Genomic DNA, 10,654 nt, shown 5'->3' with positions numbered 1-10,654 from the left:
AGGGAAGCAAAGAAAACTCGCTGTTCTGTTCCTTGAACCACCAATCCGTGACTGCACAGCCTTTTGTGGTACGGTGCATTGTCCGGCTGAAAGTGTCCTGCCACTGCGAACTTGGTCAGCCACAATACGTGTGAATCAGTGATGCAGGCTGTATTCTCTGTATCTTGTCGTAAAACAGATCTCTAACAGTGAAGGCTATGTTCAAATCTGCATTAGGGATCCTGTTTTCCTGCTCCATTACGAGAGCAGGAAAACAGAATCCCCTGGCTAAATGGTTCAATTCTATGACAAAACCAAACGGACCCCATTGAGTGTAATGGGGTTCGTTTGGCAACTGTCTTGGGCTTTAGTGGACGAAAAGGCCCTGCATGCCGGGTCTGTGTCGGAGGCTGAGAACAGAGCCTTAGCTGAGTTGTTACAGTGCAGTGGAATAGCTTTTTTTTTTTTTTTCCCCAGAAATCAAATAACTGTACAGAATAAACAATACATTTCTTAACACTCATTGCCATTCCAATCTTAGTGCACACAGCACATCAAGACAGCAAAGAGTGCTGGAAAATGTCAGTTATGAAGACTCCAGGATTGTGAATACCGTTCCGGACTATAATACAGGCTATAATGTAAGATTGGTGCAAGAAAAGTAATTTGATAAAATCGCAAAGTAACTTCTATAGATCTTGCCTTCTGATTGAAGAGGTGAAATTCATGCAGAAAATCTGCAGCATAAATTGACATTCTGTGTGGAATTTATTAAAATCTCTTCCACTTGGATTTTACTGTAAATGCTTTGGATCTTCTGTGTGGAAATTCTGCAGCAATTGCGGCACATGTGAACATAGTCTTAAAATTGCCCTGTAACTGGCAAGGCTCACCATTGAAATCAGTGGGAGCCGTGCCTGCAGTTACAAGCGCCGGCCACTATAGAGGTTGGTGCAGAGACCTCCGCTCCAAATACAGAGGTTGGGGCCGAAGCCTCCGCACCAACCTCCGTATAGTAGCCGGCGCTTGTAACTGCAGGCACGGCTCCCGTTGATTTTAATGGGAGCCATGCCTGCAATTACAAGCACTGGCCATTACACAGAGGTCGGCGCGGAGGCTTCCATGCCGACCTCTGCGGATTTGTGATGCTGACAGCATGCGCCTACTCGGCTGATCTGTCGGGGTCTTGAGCAACAGACCCCAGCTGATCAACTATTGATGACCTATCCTGACGATAGGTCATCAATAGTATTGCCCTGGAAAACCCCATTAAAGGGGTTGTCCCGCGGCAGCAAGTGGGGTTATACACTTCTGTATGGCCATATTAATGCACTTTGTGATGTACATCGTGCATTAAATATGAGCCATACAGAAGTTATTCACTTACCCACTCCGTTGCTGGCGTCCCCGTCTCCATGGCTCCGTCTAATCGCCCGATTAGACGCGCTTGCGCAGAAGGGTCTTCTCCCTTCTGGTCGGTCCAGGCACGAGTGGCGTTCTGGCTCCGCCCCTTCTACACGTCATCGCGTAGCTCCGCCCTGTCACGTGTGCTGATTCCAGCCAATCGGGAGGCTGGAATCGGCAATGGAACGCAAGGAAATCCACGGCGCACCGTGGGAGAAGACCCGCGGCGCACCGTGGGAGAAGACCCGCGGCGCACCGTGGGAGAAGACCCGCGGCGCACCGTGGGAGAAGACCCGCGGCGCACCGTGGGAGAAGACCCGCGGCGCACCGTGGGAGAAGACCCGCGGCGCACCGTGGGAGAAGACCCGCGGCGCACCGTGGGAGAAGACCCGCGGCGCACCGTGGGAGAAGACCCGCGGCGCACCGTGGGAGAAGACCCGCGGCGCACCGTGGGAGAAGACCCGCGGCGCACCGTGGGAGAAGACCCGCGGCGCACCGTGGGAGAAGACCCGCGGCGCACCGTGGGAGAAGACCCGCGGCGCACCGTGGGAGAAGACCCGCGGCGCACCGTGGGAGAAGACCCGCGGCGCACCGTGGGAGAAGACCCGCGGCGCACCGTGGGAGAAGACCCGCGGCGCACCGTGGGAGAAGACCCGCGGCGCACCGTGGGAGAAGACCCGCGGCACCATCTTTAAAAGAACAAAAGAAGAAGCTGTAGAATGCTGATGCAGGTAAGCGAAATGCTATTTTTAAAAACTAACCAATGCTTTCTTTTTAACAGGGCAGAATGCGGTGGTAAGTGGAAAAAAAAGTTTAGATTTTGCCGCGGGACAACCCCTTTAATATGTGATGTTGGCTTTGTTTAGTCAAATGCAGCAAACTTAGTGAAATGTAAAGTGATTTCCTAGTCGTTCAAATGAGTCTGATCACCTTAGACTAGTATGGCATATTTACAGGATACATGGATTTTTGGATGGTGTTGGTCGTAATGTATATAATAGATCTACATTGCACCTTATAGTTCATTCATATCATACACAAATACAAAATGAACTCGCGTGAATGAACCCATACTGTATTCTGTGGCATGCCCCTTTCACATCACTTTTTGAAGATTCAATCTGCAATGTGTCATTTAAAAAAAAAAAATCAAGAGTACCGGTAGGAGTAAATCTTAACATGAGATGGAGGGGAAACGGGCCCTTAAGAAAACAGTATGTTCACACACTACACAGCTGCAGTATACTTATTGTCAAAAAACATTACTTAGAAGGCAATACACATAACGGGCAGCATGAGGCCAAATGTCCTTCAGCCAAGCGCCTGGAAATAATTCCAACAGACACAGGGGTGTGACGATGGTACAACCTGTCTCTGGATGGCGGACAACGAAACAGTTGGAGCTGTTCGTGCTTGTTGGACAATCGGCCCGGTCCCCTTATGTGTGCTGCCATGCAACTACTGGTGCCAACAAGCAGTAACAGTCTGGACAGAACGGCCCAGGGGGCGGGCCATTCGTTAATACAACCATCCAGCTTCTCTCCAATAAGGCGCCCCTCACAAAATCTCTTTGACTCCGTTGTAGGAGCGTCTAGTGGTCCACAAGCCATACACAAGCAGAAAAAGCGGTCACTACACACAAGGAGCCTCTGAGAGCCTTTTATAGGCCAAGGGGGGAATCCCTTTTAGTGCCTCAGGTGACAAAACTGTTAATCTAATCACTCCACAACTCCAATCATTTGCATATCTGCCTGAGATGTGACTGTATGCCAGTAAAACGACAAGGTAATTTTTTTTGTTGTTGCAAAGAGTGTATATATTGTGGGTCAATAACTCCACTGTGCCGTGAGATATATTGTCGTCTTTGTATGTTTGGAAGCCTTTTTTTTTCCTCTTCACTTGTGGTGTCAAGACATGGTGTGAACATACCTCTAAATTACGGTTTTGTGCATGTAAAATGGAACATTTTGGCAAAATGACTGCATAGTCCACCCACATATAGTCCATATATTGCGTCTTATTCTTATTACAGATTGTGGTTAAACCCGATAAGAACATCCGTATTAACTTTAGATAGATTATTGCAGGATGGATTAAATTAACTTTTCTTTATTCCCTTTGCTCTTGGGGTTCTGTGCTAATTTGCCTTCACAGAAGTTGTAAACAGGTTTTCCACTAAGTACCCTGCATAATTCAGAAGACAATAATGTGCACACATTAAACTCTTAGTCCGGGGAGAACAGAGTTGTTTGTACGTTGATAACTTTTAATGGATCATCATATAAATAGAGAAAACGATCATCATGTAAGCTTTCCTACACTATAGAGGCCTTCTGAATTCAGATGTACAAACAGGAAACTAGCGAAGAAGGGATTGAGAAGTTGAGATAAGGACATTTTTTTTTTTCCATTATGCTGCTGCTCGACATCCTGCTTTTCTTGGCCGATCTAAGAGCTAGAAGACCCTATTTGCACTATCTTACCAAAAGTAACTGAACACCTGAGCAAAATGTAGTATTTCCATATGTTAATACTTAGTGGAGCATCCCTTGTCCCTATTGTCATCCGATACTCCCTGTGGCATACTTTCTACTAATATCTGATACGCTTCAGCTGGTATTTCCCTTTATTCATCCTGCAAACATCTGGCAAGTTCTCTCAAAGAAGATGGACGCTGTTCCTATTTCCTGACATTCCAGTTTGTTCCAGAGATATTCAGTAGGGCTCAAGCCAGTCCAATCATGGAATAAGCATAGCCTCAAACCAACATAGTAGTGTTGGATTTGTGATGAGGTTCGGTCTCTTGTTGGAAGTATTGCTCACCATTCCCAGATTGTTGGCAGCACATTGTTATCTAGAATGACAAGGTACACCTCTGTGTATATGGGTCTTACCACTACAACCAACAGACCGAGAACATAAGGAAACTCGGCTGTACTGAATTCCTGGCAGAACACACTCTGGTAAAAGGCGGTCCTCTCTACACCCAAGTAAGTCCATCTGATTTGATTCGGCACTCTGTAGCCATGTTCTTGCTTTTCTCAAATGTCCAGTGACGACATTGGGATACACTGGGGTCAGAGCGGAAGCCGCTGTTCTCAACACCAATGTAGTGGCAGACGTTTGTAATTGCAAGCGCAGCTTTCATTGAAATCAATGACAGCTGTGCCTGTAATTATAAGCGCCGACCCCTACACAGGAGTCAGAGCTTTAGCTCCAACTCCACTGTGTCCCAGCTCTGACTAGAATCCTTGTTTTAGCGACTTTTACCGTAATAGTACTCACATCTGAGGGTTTACTACAATGTAGCCAGTCCTCTGGATAAACATCCTGACTTTTCTCTGCATTGATACATTAGAAGGCATACAATTGTAGAAGATTCTCCTCTGCTCTATACTGGTTTTCATTCTTTGACTGTAGACAATATTTCTGTTCACTAAGGCTGCCTGTCCACGGGCAGGTTTGAATTGCGTCCCCTGCGGTGATAATCCGGCCGCGGGGAATGCAGTGAAAGCTCTCCATAGCGTTGGTATGGAGAGCGCTTCTCCCTGTCCACGAGTGGAGAATCATTGCGATTCTCCGCACACGGGTGGAAGTTTGCAGCATGCTGTGATTCGCCGCGATACTACATGGTAAGCCTATCTGTCAGATAGGCTGACAGCGGAGATCCGCCTGCCGACTCCTGCTCCCGGGCGGCGGTATCCCGTGGCAAATACCGCAATGCCCGTGGACAGGCAGCCTATTAAAGATCTTGAAAATGATGAGTTAAAGAGTTTTTTGCGATTAAACTACCGGTGACCAATCCTCAAAATTGGCATGCTGCAGCTTTGACTGCAATGTGTGAATAGATCCTTACATAGTGCGATAACGGGCCCACTATTGCACTCGCCAACATGTTTTTTTGTTGTTTTTTTTGCTATGGATGCAAGGCGGTTTTTAATCTAAACCTCCTCGCATCCCTTGCGGACAACCGCATCACGCTCGCATGCATCTAGCAAACGGTGCAATGCTGCTGCTGGCTCCATTGAAAACAATGGGTGATTCTATGGCTCGCCCAAAGATAGGACATGTGGCTCATGTGTGTGACCAAAAGAAGGGGGTTCATATTTATGCGTCTCGCAAGAATCTCGGCCTTGGGAAACCCGTCTAAATGTCAAATGCTTATCGAATAGCTGTACATCAGATTCCTCCCACCATGGTTTACCTGCAGGGTACATAGTGGAAAATATTACATATGAGGTCTAAGGGTAGATGCATCCAAAAGCCTTTTATCAATACAGCTTGCAAATGAATCGAGTATTTACATGCCTCTTGATTGTTAATAGCCACACAATTTTAGACATTGAGGGTGGATTACACATGTTCTAGATGCCACCTCTCGTGCACGCAGCGTGGTATTAATTGCTGGGCAGCACCGGCAATTAAAAGTGTAGCACTTATACATATTAGCACCCTAACAATTAACAGTCAGCTACCACTCAATTCATGGCCGAGTCTTGCCTGATATGCGAGACCCTACACTAAGGCCTTGTTCAATTGCCAGGGCTTGATCAGTGTTTTGATTTTAAAAGCCACAATCAAGAATGTATGTAAAAAAAAAAGAGGCAGTATAGATGCTTCCATCACATATTTTCTGAGTTTAGGGTCCACTCCTGGTTTTGGCTTTAAAAAGCTGATGGAAAATACTGATCAAATACTGCAGGATGAATGAGGCCTAAGGCTGCCTTCAGCTATGTTCAAAAGATCTCCTCTTCGGTAATCCTTTTTTTTATGTCGAAGTGGATCTTAAGAGAAAGAAGAGATGTTCCCTAAGGAAGACTACAAGCTGGGTGATGCCAAGCTTAAAAGACACATTAGATGCATCATTACCACCGCCTTTAACAGCCGTTACAGTGCTACCCAGTACCCTGTAGGTGGTGCTAAGTTCTTTTATTACAAATACAGCATCATCGAATTAATGGTGGGGCAACATCATAGAAGGATGAGCAAGATGCTGCTCTTTCCTTAGCCGGTTCCTGCTTGACCACAGAATCAAAGTGATCAAAACAAAGGTGGGGACTCGCTTTGTACTGCTAATACTGACACTTGCAGGGGTTGACTGTTAAAGATGTCAGCTAGGGGCCTATGGTAGGCGCCATCCAGAACAGCTATATATAGTTGTGTACTTGGCCTAAAAAATACTTTGTCACAGAGTGTCTATATTTTAAAATAGAGGTATTCCAATGCACTGGTGTAACTATAGGGGATGCGGTTACACCCGAGTCGAGGAGCCTTAGGGGGGGTCTATAAGGCCTCTCTTCTCCATATAGGGAGCCCAGTACTATGAATAAAGCATTATAGTTGGGGACCCTGGTACAGATTTTGCATTGGGGCCCCGGAGCTTCGAGTTAGGCCTCTGTAATCCAATGAATGAGTTTTTAGACGTAACCTGTCACATTGAAAAAGCAGTCCAGTCTGCAGTCCACATGTTATAGAGCAGGAATAGCTAAGAGGATTGATATTCAAGATTGTAGGTATAACTAGCAAATTATTCTTTGATCCCTCTGCTGATTCGAGCCTAGCAGTGCCATGGGTGGTCCTACTCATTGATTGAGCAGGAGCCACCAGACTGATCTCCACGGTGAACCTATTTGACCCTTGTATTGTAATCCTGCCAGTGATGATAATAAGATAACTGCTGAGAAGGGTTTTCTCTACAGCACAGGAAGTGTCAGACTAATATTAGGCTTAGAGGTCAGTGTGAAAACTGAAGGATTTTTTTAAAATATACTGTACATAGTGACATCAAAATTAAAAAAAAAAAAAATCACCAAGTATTCTTAACCCTTTGCAATCCAATTTTGGATTCGGTGTTTCCTAGGTGGCTTTCTCTTTCTGCCATTATACAATGGCACCATCTGCTGGCTAGAGCCAGTACTGCGGTATGGGAAATGCTGGAGAGGCCACCGACAACAGTGCAGCCAGTAATATACAGTACGAATACCCTGCTGGACGTCTTCCGACATCGGAGCTGTACAGCCTTCAATCAGAATGTCTGCACACGTCAGACAATGGATTGGAAAGGGTTAAAAATATGTTTAAGATAAAAATTTGATTTATACAATAAGTCATTTTCTGATGACACATTTAGTTAAATGTGCAACAAAAACAGCTCACATGGTAGTTTTGTTTAATCTATAAATCAAATGTACAAATGACAGAACAACAATGAAATGTGTAAAAATAAAATGAAAAATATTTTAAAAAATTACTTTAGTGTCTTGCTCCAAGTCTTTCATATAGAAATAACAGTAATGCCACTGAGATTAGTCAAAAATATCCCGATAAGTCAGTTTTGTACAAAACAGTTATGTGGAGATAAGGTAGTCTACAGGAGCCTCAGGACATAAACATCTTTGCTATCAGTACAAGTGGCATGTATTTTCCTCATAAAGCATAATGAGAGAGACTTTGTTGTTGTGCTACTTGTTTACAGCCTGTGACGTTTCATTAACCTGCTGCTGCAGCCAATGACAGTGCTCGGCCATAATCACAGAGTGCTGTCATTGGCTGCAGCTGGAACATCACAGGCTAACTGCTACCTGTAAAGATGACATCAGTAGGGAGACCCAGAGTCTCGGGCAGGGGTCAAGTGGGAAGCAAGGGGCGTATGAGCTGCTTTGTTATTGTACACCACATGAGATGCCATTTACATAACTCACTTAAGATTAAATTGTTACAGTATTAATTGATTTCAACCATTGTTGCCAAAAGGCATGAATAATGTGAGAGGGCCACCGCATGTGTGAATGTTCCCTCGGCATATTACAACCACAGAAACAAAGATTAGATACTTTAGGAAATATAGTAGGCTTGATGTAAGACCTTAACAGATTTAATAACATCTCACAACCATCTAGTGGCTTTTAACCCCATTAAGGACCAGGGTGTTTTGGTCCTAAAGTACTAGACACTTTTTCGGGATTTTACCTATGTAGTGGGTTTACTGCCTTATTTTATTTCAGTTTTTTTCTTCAGTTATTACTGCAGCGTTTCTTTTTTCCGTGACATAGTCCTCATGTCCACGCCTGTATTGGTAAAACGCTGCAGGCCTCCCTGCTGCATTTTACCGTTGTTTGAAAATACCGTCTAATTTCTTTTAACTTTTGTAATTTTTTTTTTGTCCCCCATGACATCATGTAAGACCTTTTGGGGTCATTCGCATTTTTTCTTTTTTAATTTCATTTCACACTTTTCCACTGTAGCATCCATAGGAGTCCCAGTTACAGGGGACACATCCCCATGTAATGACATTAGTCACTGGCAGAGCTGATTCAGATTGGAGCCTGCAGCCAGAATTTGGAAACAGACAGTGGTAGGGCGATTTAGTTCCCACCAATGAAATGTATCAGATTTGTGCTCTGGGCTCTTTTATAGCTTCTTGTAGTTGCGTTGTTTGTCTATCATAGATCCTTATGAAGTTGTCAGGTCACTGCACACGTGGTTGGGATTTTCTGCCATATTGGTGCAAAAATGCACCTGTATTAAACCTGTGGGAAGTCAGCCTAACTACATTTTGCCACAATAAAGTAATTATTAGAGATGGTGGTCAGATTACAGTCAAATGGGCTATTGCTATGCAACCCCTCACAGGCTAGGATTACATGGCAACTTGGGTTGTGCAATATGAACATCGTGGTGAAACACAGCAACTTTCACTTCTAATGATTGTCAATGCAGTCTGGTTACGACCCACAACCTAATGCAACCACAACTGGATTGTTGAAAAAAAAATCCACCATTGTTAATGTTTGGTCAGAAGTCACATATGGTTTTGTCTTCATAGACATCAATGCAAGTCCCATACGACTACCCCCACCAATCGTGAGAATGGGACTTCCATATCCCCCTATGCCTGTCGCTGCAGGGCTTGCTCCTACCCATGCAGCGACATTAAAATAAATGGCTGCACGGTCAATGGGGCTAATGAAAAAACTCAAGTGTTTGCCACTATCTTCTCAGTCTCGTTGAAAGTGAATGGATCCATTCAGTCTCTTCCTCACTGTGGGGATACCAGTAACATCGCAGTGAGGACAGGGGACACAGTATCCCTTTTCCTAAGATCAGCAGGGGTCTCAGTGGTGAGACTCCTACCAATGAGCTAGTTATCCCCTATACCCCTTTAATGATTTGTATTTTTGGAGGATGAGTCCTTGAGCACTGCCCTAAAGCTTAAGTGGTTAGTCTACCCAGACTGTATTTACCCATTTAAATATAGAACATTTTTACATGATCAGCAAGAAATAACATACAAACAGGTGTGCTGTTCATGTCTTTTATTAAGGATATTGCGTAAACACAGTTCAAGGAGAAAAAGTAAGTGAACCTCTGTACTAATGACTTAACTAATTCACAAAATCTGCTTTGATGAATGAAATGCGATTGGAAAGCCACATTTCCAAGGTGCTTTTCCATTAAATAAAGACATCCAAAGCCTGGTTACTGACAAATCTGTTATTCTCAAGTAAGATCAGTTAGTGCACCACATACATAACACATTATCTTCATCTGTTTGTAAGTAGTATTTTCTCCAGTTTCGCTTGAATGTTTTAAGTGCTCAGGCTGCCTGTGAATCAAATGGCTTAAATAGCAACAAAAGGAGAAAAGCCAGCGCCTTAAAAACTCTTCTTTTATTCAAAAAAATCCATACAATTACAAATGGTAGGTACCTACTCTGCCTCCCTTGAGTTGATTGCTTGGATTATTTGCCATATTAGTCACATATAGATACTTCATGGTATTATGAACATTTATGTGTTCATTGTTCGTTTACACATTGCCATTTCCTGATTAATAAGAATTGCGCTCTTGTTGTAAACCAAATAATACCCTTACATTGAGACTTTGGCTTATTCTATTATGCAGTCATTGATATGCTATTAATTATGTACAGAAAGCAGCCCTCTAGTAAAACGCAGTTGCAAATCATTACCTTGGAATGGAGACTAGGCACTGCTGGTGAGAACAGAGGTGCTCATTACATTGCGATCTGAAGGAATAAGTCTCAGCCATGAAAGCAGGAGAGAGACTATTCATAAAATAAAGGCGTTCACTACGTGACCCTGGAGCTGCTGACCCGATCTACTCAGCCACGAAACAATGGCAACACAATCCGATCGGTTTCTCATCTCCACCTATAATGTAATATGCAGCATTCTGGCATAACCTTCATTAGTTGTCATTGCTGTTGGCTGGAGAGAGAAGTTAATTACACATTTACATTATAATAATG

The sequence above is a fragment of the Eleutherodactylus coqui genome, chromosome 8, assembly GCF_035609145.1.
Source record: "Eleutherodactylus coqui strain aEleCoq1 chromosome 8, aEleCoq1.hap1, whole genome shotgun sequence".
Taxonomy (NCBI): domain Eukaryota; kingdom Metazoa; phylum Chordata; class Amphibia; order Anura; family Eleutherodactylidae; genus Eleutherodactylus; species Eleutherodactylus coqui.
This window is presented reverse-complemented; position numbering follows the sequence as displayed.